This window comes from Euphorbia lathyris, chromosome 10, assembly GCF_963576675.1.
Source record: "Euphorbia lathyris chromosome 10, ddEupLath1.1, whole genome shotgun sequence".
Classification (NCBI taxonomy): Eukaryota; Viridiplantae; Streptophyta; class Magnoliopsida; order Malpighiales; family Euphorbiaceae; genus Euphorbia; species Euphorbia lathyris.
The window spans coordinates 61,060,679-61,071,921 of record NC_088919.1 but is presented as its reverse complement, the minus strand read 5'-3'; positions in this window follow the sequence as shown (position 1 = coordinate 61,071,921).

Here is an 11,243-nt window from a genome sequence, read left to right as displayed (position 1 = left end):
GGGATCTTTATCCCTGCCCCATTAATCCTCGATGGATCCCCGATTATTCCATGTTATAATTGAATTTATAATGTGTTTTAGTAGTTTGTTAATTGATTTTTTTTATTATGAGTACATTTTAATTAGGTGAATAGGTGTATTTAATTTTTAGTTTTGTGTGGTTTGGAAAGTTTGAGAATGGTTGTTGATGATTGGTATTATTAGCTACTGCTTCTTAAAAGTTTTGAACTTTATTGATTTTTTGGATAAGTTTTTGGAGCATCTGTACCCCACGGGAACGGAAATTCCCTGCGAGACGACGATGGGGACAAATTCGTCTAATTCATGAACGATGAACGGAGAATGGAAATAATTTTAGCGGAGGAATATCATGTAAATAAATATCCAATTCACTTCAAAATTATGTTTGAGGGAAAGAAAAGAATTGATTCAAACGAGTCGTATAACTTCTTAATTAAATAATATAATATGATATATTTAAGAGATTATTCACCGATTTATAGTTTTAAGTATATAAAATATATTTATTTCTTATAATAAAAAAATAATTGCATTTCATAGTTTATGAATGACAATTCACATTAAATATAGAGGAACATGGAGAAACTAAAAAAACTAAACTAATAGTCCATTTGTTTCATTTTGATTTTTCTATAAAAAAAAGCAACTGTTTCGAATTTTATCAAACACATCAAACACTTTTTATTTCCTGTTTAAATTTAGATTTAAAAAAAAATTCATAAAAGTTGAAAACAAACAATCACGAAGAGAGTGTTTGTTTCAACTTTTCGGAGGAGTGTTTAGCGTTTCACTCCAAACCGCAAGAAATATAGCGTTTGGTTAGGTTTATATAACCGCAGCATTTAGCATTTTCTCTGAAAACTGCGGCGTTTCACGAAAAACTCATATTTGGAGCTTTTCATAAACAGCTGTTTGTAGTTAGTTGTTATTGACAAAATTATCTTTTTTATTTCCATAAAATATGTTTATTCTTTAACATTATTTATATTTCTACAACATAAAATATTACCGGAAAAACAAGGTTTTGTTGTGTTCAATAAATTTTTTATTTTTTATATATATTATTTTTATTAATTTGTGTAACACATTTTTTATTTATAATAGAATAAGATGCAAAAATACCCTCAATATTTATAGCTAGGAGTAATTTTACCCTTAACATCTAAAATGGTGCAATTATACCCTTAATTTTGGCAGCCAAAAGCAATTTTACCCATAACATTGACAAGTTGAGTCAATTTGAGAAATAATTTATTAAACTGTATTTTTGGTCATGAATATTGTCATCTACACTTCGTACACGTGCATGATTTTATCATCGTTAGTAACAGATCACAAACATATGATTTGATATGAATTTTTTTTAAGAAAATAAAAATATATATTGTCTTTTGTACTAGTTGGACAAAAAAAATTCCAATATTTCATCGAATTTATAAATATTAATTTTCAATTTTATTATTAAATTACAAAAAAAATATGAAATCTCTTTTTTTAGAACTACTGGTACGTGCAATTGGTGTATAATAAGAAATAAAATATCTATGTTTTCTAATAATATCTGAAATCGACCCAACTTGCCAACGTTAGGTGTAAAATTGCTCTTAGCTGCCAGCGTTATGAGTAAAATTGCACCATTTTAGACATTAAGGGTATAATTATTCCTAGTTGTAAACGTTATAGGCATTTTTCACATTTTAACTTTTTTAATTTCATCGTTGATTAATTTAAAACATGTCTATTTTAGACATTTTAAATCCGAACAGCAACAGTTCAATATAATTTTACCAAAGACTAGTAATCAAACAGCTAATAACAAACAGTTACAGCAACAGCTTACAGTTTACTGCAACTGTAAACAGCTAATAGCTAACAATAACCGCAACTGCAACAGCTATTAGCTAACAGCTGAACCAAACAGTTCCGAGTCTAAACAAATAAGTATATTATAATTTACAACGTATTAATAAATAAATAAATATAAAGTAATGTTTTAGAGAAAAGGAGTATAATATAATATATTCTGTCACATTAATTCCATAACGTCCACATGTTTAAAATCAAAAAGATATCATTTGTGTCTAAATATTAAATTATACCATAAGAATCCTATTCAAATAATAATTTTAATTATTGTAAATATCACAAAAGTTTGTCTCTATCTACATTTTATATATTGGATAGTCTGAAAAAAGTTATATAAATCAGTAAATGTATTCCAAACGGAAAGATTAGCTATGAATTTACAATTCTATAATTCTCCACCAAGATTAATAAATTGGATTATATATGTCAAGATTAATTAGAATTTTAAATTAATTGGGGATGTTTTTAAAAAAATATAATAAAGAATGTTGACAATGAATTAAATAAAATAAAATAGGAAATGAAAATCACATTCTTTATTGTGACATAGTTCTACCATCTCCCACTAATCTTATAAATGAAATTTATTTATCTTTTCTTTATAGAAGTTAGGGTTACTAGCGGACGAGGATTCTCCGTATCCATCGAGGATCTGCTCGCTCAGGAGCGGAAAATCTTCGATTAGAATCTCTACATGGCGTGAAAGGTGGTTCGATCTTTTATCTCCTGCCAAGGGAGGGGGGACGGGGCAGTGACGGGGATAGGTATTCCCGCCTCGTGGAGATCCCTGTCCTCGAATGGCGTCACGGGGATCTCTGCAAATTTGCAGATTAATTCTTTGTTTAACATTTATTTTATTTTTATTTATATATTATTTGTGATTCTTTTTAAAGTTATTAGGTTATATCAATTTTATTCTTTTTTTTCCACCACTCAACTCAAACTCAATCTTATTATTTGTCGTTATATTATGCCAAATGTCAAGAAAATGGAAAAAATACAGCACTATATATAAGCAAAATAACGGGAAATAAGGATCACTGCAGGGCCAGAGATTCCCCTCAGGGTGTGGACGAGAACAAAATTTTCCTCGTTTAGGATTCGGGCATAGGGATGGGGAATTTAATCCTTGCCTCGCTTACAACATAACTTTTCTCGGATAAGGTGACAGTCAAAATCAATATGTTTCGTCTGCTCATGAAAGACGGAGTTGTAAGCTATGTGAAGAGAGGTTTGGTTGTCGCACTAAAGAATGGTTGGGCTTGGATGGTTGATACAAAGGCCACAAAGCAAATAGTGGATCCATTGAATTTCGCACGTGCAGAGGTAGCTAAAGCCATGTATTCATGGCTAAAGAGCTTCAAGACACTGTGGATTATTATTTTTAGATCGCCAAGATATGAGGGAATTATCTAACAAAATGTGGTAGCTACTGAGTGACTTCCTTGTTTCAAGGAAAGAAGCCCAATCTGCATCTGTGAAACCTTTGAGGGCTGGTGTGATATTTGTGGGAAAGAAAATACCTTGACCGGTGACCTTTTTAGATATAAGTATTCTATGAGCTCTTTGTAAGTCATGTGTTGTCGGGTTATTGAGGTGTCGTGATAATTGATGAACGATGTAACAAATTTCTAGGCGTGTGTGGGTTAGGTATAGTAACTTTCCAATCAATTGCATGTAAGTTGGGAAATTTGTAAGGGTTTTATTGTCATTTGAAGTTTTAAAATTTGGTGTGGCAGGTGTATTCACTAGTTTGGATGCAAGGAATCCTTGCTCCTAACTTAGCAAGGCAATATTTGCATTGACATAAGTGGATTCCTTAGCTGTTTCTAGCAATTTCAATGTCTAGAAAATACTGAAGAGGGCCATGATTTTTTATTTGCAAGAGTGGATGAAGGTATTCTTTCATCAACAATTACATTTTTTTACTTTTTATGAGAGTTTTTCTAGTTTTGTTTTTTGGAACCATAATCTCGGAGTGACTGGAGGAGGTTTGATTAACGATGACGAACGTCTTTAGGTTGCGAGAATTCTTCATTCTCAAAACTTCCTATGATAATGGGGGAATCAAGGAATAAATGAACTTACATATTTCTTGAAGCCTGGAAAAAATAGAGAATTGAGAAGGAATGCGAAAAATCTAGAAAGAAGAGAATGTACCGCCTTAAGTCTCTTTTTTTATAGAGTTCGTTGGTCAGATAGGGAAACATTTCCTTCAATGGAGATCCTAGAAATGATGCTTCTTGAAAATTATAGAGTTTTTCTGTCTGTTTACTTCTAAGTAGAGCGCCATAGACACGTGTTGTGTGATTCTATAGAAATAGGAAAGGGTGGAAAGGACAACTACAAAAGGAATAGCATGCTTCATAGAGGTGACATCATTTTTAGGGAGCACGATGGGACGTCTCACCTATTAGGAATAAAAGATCAGGTATTGGTGGGAATGCCTAACGTTTGGAATGCATCGGGGAATAGTCAAGTGTCGATCCTAGTGAAATTATCAACATGCTCTATTAATCTAAAAAGGGTTGAGGTGCAAAAATACCTCTATCTAACGTTTTGGGTCAGGAGCAATTTTATCCCTAATGTCTAAAATGCTGCAATTTTACCCCTAAAGTTGAAAGCCAAGAGCAATTTTACCCCTAACGTTGATAAATTGGTTAATTTGAGAAATAATTCATCAAACTGACTTCTCGATCATGAATCTTATCATCTACACTTCACACGTGCGTCATTTTATCAGTAACAAATCACAAACATATGTTGGGAAGTGAAAAAAAACAAAAAAAAATATTGTCTTTTGTATGAATTGGACAAAAAAATTCAAAAATTTCACCGAATTTGTAAATATTAATCTCTAATTCTATTATTAAATTATAAAAATCATGAAATCATTTTTTTAGAACGAATTGATATGCAATTGATGTAGAATAAAGAACAAAAATATATGTGTTTTATAATAGTGTCTGAAATTGACCAAAATTATCAACGTTAAGGGTAAAATTGCTCTTGGTTACCAACGTTAGGGGTAAAATTGCACTATTTTAGACGTTAAGGGTAAAATTACTTCTGACCCAAAACGTTAAGGGTATTTTTGTACCTTAACCCAATCTAAAATAATTGCATACCTACGAATTCGAAGTTATGTCTAGAAAAACTCTATTTCATCCAACAATAACTTGCCCACCTATAGAGCTTGAGATGGAATGATGCAGTGGAAGCAAGGATTAATATATGAACCATGTTAGCAAGAGATCATCTCAATACCTTCCACCTTCTAAAGGCACCAGGCTCGAATGGAATGCCTTCTCTCTTCTACAAAAAAAAGTACTGGCACGTGGTTGGACCAGATGTATCCAAGGCAGTTACTGATTTTCTTAATGGAGGAATCCTCCCAGCATGTATTAATCATACTTTTGTTACTCCCATACCTATAATAAAAGCTCTAGAAAGTATAAAAGATATATGCTCGATTAGTGATAGCTCTCATTTGTATAGGGTTTTTAGGATCCTTTTAGTTCGTTTTTGCTTTATTTCCTTTTAATTTTAGTATTGTTTTGTTGGTTTTTAGTTAAAATTAGCAATTTCCTTTATTTTTGGCATTTTCGGTGTTTTCAGAGACTTTTCGTGCATTTCCGAACCAGACCAAAGCCCATTATGGAATTACCGGACTTCTCAGGGACCATTAGAGCACTTTTCGGAAGCTCAGGGACCGATAAAGAACTTTTGGGATTCATCAGGGACCATTAGAGCACTTTTTGGAAGCCCATGGACCATCAGAGAACTTTTCAGAAGTTCATGGACCAAAACGGATAAAAACCGAAAGTTTTGTCCCATTCTAGCACCTGTCTCGTCGAGACAGTGTCTCGACGAGACAGGGCATGTCTCGACGAGACATCCCCTGTCTTGACGAGACGAGGCACTGAAATGCGCGAATCTGCCCCAGAATCCACTAAAACGTATTAGAATTGCCTATTTTGCCCCCGGAGACATTAGAGTTTCTCCCTAACTCTATAAATAGGGAGCTAATCTTCATTATTCGGGGGGATTAGCCATTCAATAAATTAGAGAGTCGCTAGGGTTTTCTCTCCTCCATTATGTAGGTTTATATTTTCGTTTAGATTAGATTTCCTGCTTTCTAGATTAGGTTTATTTCTGTTTTGTCTTTTCTTATTGAAGAACAATTGATGGGAGAAGCTCATCATCTTCTATTTTTGTAATCAGAATCGACAATCGGGTTTTGTATTTCTATCTCTCCCTCTTATCTTTTCCTTTTATATTTAATTGAAGCTTTTTCCATTATTCATATATGCCTATTGCTCTGATTGGTTTTTCTATGAACTGATCCCCATCCAATTTGGGATGGGGATGAAATTGATTGTATGAATATGTATGATTAGGGATCTAGGACCTTTGATTGATCAGTTTATGCATGCTTAATGCCTAGAAATTGTTAGGAACAAGATTTATGCTAGAATGAGCATTGATAATGGTCAACTAGCCTGTTTATGTATATAATGTGCTTAATGCATGTGACCCTGACTTAGATAGGATTATAGATAGATGAGAACCTGACCATGGAATCGTCTATACCGAATTTGTATTAACCTGACTTCGCTAGAGACCACTAGGAATGAGGCTTTGTGGCTGGGCTACGGCTTTAGCCTTAGTTGTCAATAAACCTAATGCTTTGCATGACCTAGGGTATATGCCTAATCAAGCCGTCACCCGAATGCATGTGAATAGAAAGGACAATACTGATCACATTAGTCTTTCACTTGGGACAATTACCTTCAATCACTGGTAAAACATAAATCCAAACTCCCTAAACCCATACATAGGATTTAATCAAAGGATTCCTCAGCCTAGATTGTGTCATCCATTAATTTACCTTCTACCCTGTCAATTGTTCGCTTTATTTTGTTATTTTTATTGCTTTCAATTCAATTAGTTAGTTATTCAAAACCCCAAATTTTATCCAACCCTCTAAACAATTAGATCACTCTAGGTAGATTTGCTAATTATAACAAATAGTCTTTATGGTTCGATCTCGTGCTTAGCACAATATTACTTGTTGCGATAGGATACACTTGTCCTATTAAATGCTATATACTTTACGAGCATCAATTAGCCTTTGCAATGTTGTTATCATCGTAATTTATAGCATTTTTAGTACTTAATTACTAGTTATTTTGTACCAGTTTAATAATGGTTTTTGTATATTTTCTTCATTTTATGTATCTAAGCCACTTTGTGTGTTTTTAGGCACTTTCGCAAGGTTTTCGACACAAATAACCAAGTCGGGGCTTAAGGCGACAACTCAGAAGTAAAAGGGACCAGAAAAAAGGAGTTTTAGTGACATCGATCATGCACCTCGTTGCGGATGGGTGCTGTAAGATAAAAGTCCAATTGTTCACACTAGGACAGATTTGGCACATTTTCTTATTTTCAACTTATCTCCCTCATACGAACTCAGATTGAGGAGATTCAAAATGCGTTGGAAAGCTAAGAGAAAGATGAACAAATGAATAATAATAATCATCTCCAAATTCAAAGTGTATCAGGCCCAGAAAATCATTCCAAGTTGATGAACATGTTGAAGCATATGATTCCTTTCCCACCTTTACACATTTCAACTCCTAAATTATCAAAGTCTTCCACCACCCTCTTTAAAGTCTGAATTAAGAAGATTAGGGAGTGGGAGGCTATAAGGAGACTTGGTCTTTGGAATTATGTGTACCATTTTACTATAAAAGGAGACCTTGGGAGCCATTTGAAGACACACCAAGCTTAGACTTAATTCTTCCCTCTATAATGTTATTTTATTGATTCTTCTCCTTAAGAATCGGTTTTTTTTGTTGTTGTAATTATTGTTATTATTCTCAAAGTGTTGTTTGTGCAAAAGTTCATCCAATAAAAGTAAGTTTCAAGTTACCGAAGAAGTTCGTTCGACAATCGTCATTACGGTTTCTTCTAAACTTTAATCTCTTTTATTACTATGAACTCCATTGTCTATCTTTCTAAGGTGTATTTTAATCTAATCATGGGCTAAAACCCCCTTAACTAAGGCTAAAAGCGGATCTTAACCTTAATTATATGGTAATTACGTATAACCTATTTAAGCTATGTTTATCCTTTTTTAGAACTAACTTATGTTTCTTAATGCTTGTAGGAGATGGGCCAACTTCCTACTTGAATATAATTAATCGTTTATATTGACCATGATTAAATTGATTAATCGAAATTCATAAGTTGGACCTAATGACCATTTAGTGTGGCTTATTGGTTTTCCAAGGGTTTTCATGAATCTTATTACAAATCTTAGATTTATTACTTGAGTCGGAGCAAGGGAAAGTAATAAATCGAATGTTTGGAACTAAGAAAACTTAATGCTTCTTTGGATTAATTACTTGAGTCGGACCAATGGAAAGTAATTAACCGAAAGTTTAGAACTAATTACTCGAGCGGTTTTTTTTTAATCTTAAGTAATCACTTTAGCCGGGCCTAGGTAAAGTAGGTTAAAAAGGTTTAGATTAATAAAACTTAATGCTTCTCTAGATTAATTACTTGAGCCGGACCAAGGGAAAGTAATTAATTGAGATTTTAGAGCCAATCTCGAGAATCTATTAGTTAATAAGAAAAATCGACATCTTAAAAAGGATAAAACAACTTAAAAGGGGTTAAGTGTTATTACCAAACAAAGAAGTTAGTGAAGCTAGAAGCCTTAGTTTCTTTCAATATAAGTAATCTAATTTGTATAATTTTCATTTGATTTCTTGCTTAAGTCTTAACTTTGTTGTCAAACAAACTCTACATTCGATTGTTTAAATAATAGATAGTAAGCAAAAAGATTAGTACTTATAATCACCATCCTCGTGGGAACGATACTCTACTTTCACTTTATTACTTGATACAGGACTAAGGTACACTTGCCTTCACATGCACGTATACGTAAACACATGCATCAAATGTGCTTTATAAGATTATATCCAAAGTCACTAATAACATGTTGAAAAGTGTTCCGCCATCAGTGACTCTCAATCTGCTTTTATATTGGGCCGATTAATTATGGATAATTCAATCATAGCCTTCAAGCTCTTCCATTCCATGAAACATTGTTTGAAACTAAAGAAGGCTATTATGCTCATAAACTTGACATGATCAAAGCATGTGACAGAGTTGAGTGGTCTTTCATCCAGCATATGATGATCAACATGGGATTCCCAAAACACTTTATTAAACTGATCATGTGTTGCATTTCTTCTACTACCTACTCTTTCCTTATAAATGGACTCATTTATGTTGTTTTGATGCTAATTTATGATGCAATTATCGGAAATCAGATGGCCAACTGCCAAATTATGCTATTTTTCCAATACGAATGTGCTTATAATGTGTTTGTACTATAAGAAAATATGAATGTGATGTGATAGAAATATTGTTTGTTATTTATACCATAATGCATACCAACTGTTTATTGTGTTGCTTGAAAGAGACATGTGGAGTATACTGATAGTACTTGGCTCTTAAACTGTTAAATAAATCTTATTATAAAATTGGATTATATATTAATAATTTTGTGCTTCGGTTTACAATGAACATATTCGGGAGGAGGGTTATTGCTCATCTTTCTTATTTATTATAATAGCAATAGTTCATTTTTTATGTAATAAATTCATTAAAAAATATATGAAAATATGTGTTATTGTTTAAGCAATTAATTTGTTATATTAACTCCTAACACTTAGTAATTTTGTATTCTTCCTCTTTATGCATTGCATATAAATTCCTATGCATAATAAAATACATTAGTTTTTGTTGTTATATACTGAATTTAAGCTGAAATAGCAAGCTCCTTATAGAACATAGATAACAATATAACTTTGTTAGTTGATAACTACTCTGCTATGTATGTAGTTTTATCATGTTTGATGCAATTTTCTACAACTTGATGATCGATTTTACTGTGGTCCTTTGTTTTTCTTATTGTCTGTCTCAAGAGTCTCCACTGCAAAAGATGTTTTAATCCCAGGTGAATCCATGAAAGATGGTGAGGCACTTATTTTAGTAGATGGGAGCTTTGAACTTGGGTATTTGGTACAAGAAGCTACTTGTTAAAATAGTTGTGCGGATAACCAACAAGGATGATCCATTTGTTAACATATTAGGAGTTGTACAAGTCAATCATCAAAGGGTTTATTATCTTTCAAAACAACAAAAGAGTACCGATTGGTCATCTAATAAATCAAGAACTATACAAAATCCAGTTGCATAGCTCTTGGATTCAAGAAACTTTGTTGTCAAAGATGAGAACAATATCAACTCTGAGAATATAGTATGGCAGAGTTTTGATTTTCCATATGATACCTTATTACCAGGCATGAAACTTGGATGGGACCTTGATACAAGTCTCAATAGAATTATATCATCATGGAAGACTGAAGATGATCCAAGTAAGGATGATTATTCATGCTTTATTAATCTTTGAGGATTTCCACAGATTTTTACTATGAAATGAGATACAATAGAATGTCGAATTAGGTCGTGGAATGGCATCCATTTTGAAGGGAGCCCTCAGCTGAAACCAAATCCAATATTTGAATATAAAGTTGTGTCTAATTAGAATGAAATATACTATTCCTATAAGCTCAAAAATAGTTCAATTGTTTCAAGGTTCATAATCAGCGAAAAAGGTCTGCTAGAATGACATATTTTAATCAAGAAAATACAAAGTTGGTTGCTATTATTTGTTGCGCCAATAGATCAATGTGACACTTGTGCATTATGTGGTCCATATGATATTTTTAATATCAATAGTTATCTTGTGTTTGAATTCTTGGAAAGGTCCATTCCAAAATTACCAACTGAGTGGAATGCATCAGATTGGTCAGATGGATGTGTCTGAAGGGCTCAATTAAGGTGCCACAGTCTTCTTTTTGGGTTGATAAGAGCACAAGTCTAAAGGAATGTGAGAAGTTATGCCTAAGAAATTGTTCTTGTGTGGCATATTCATATTTAGATGTTAGAGGATCAGGCGATTTGCTTTGGTTTGATGATCTGATTGACATGAGGGGATTTGCGAAAGCATGTCAAGACCTATATATAAGGATGGCTGATTCAAAAATAGGTACTTTGCCTTTCTGTTTCCTTAGGATGCTATTTTTAGCACATAAAATAATCCATGACATATTTTCTAACATTAGTTTTGTTCTTCTAGAAAAGGGAAAAATAAACAAGAAGGAAAAAGTTGCAATTATCATCATCTATCTTATTTTAGCAATGGAAATTTTAGCTTTTGGACTGTTCTTACATTTACGACATCGGAAATTTTTTTCGCAATGTACATTTCTTGGATT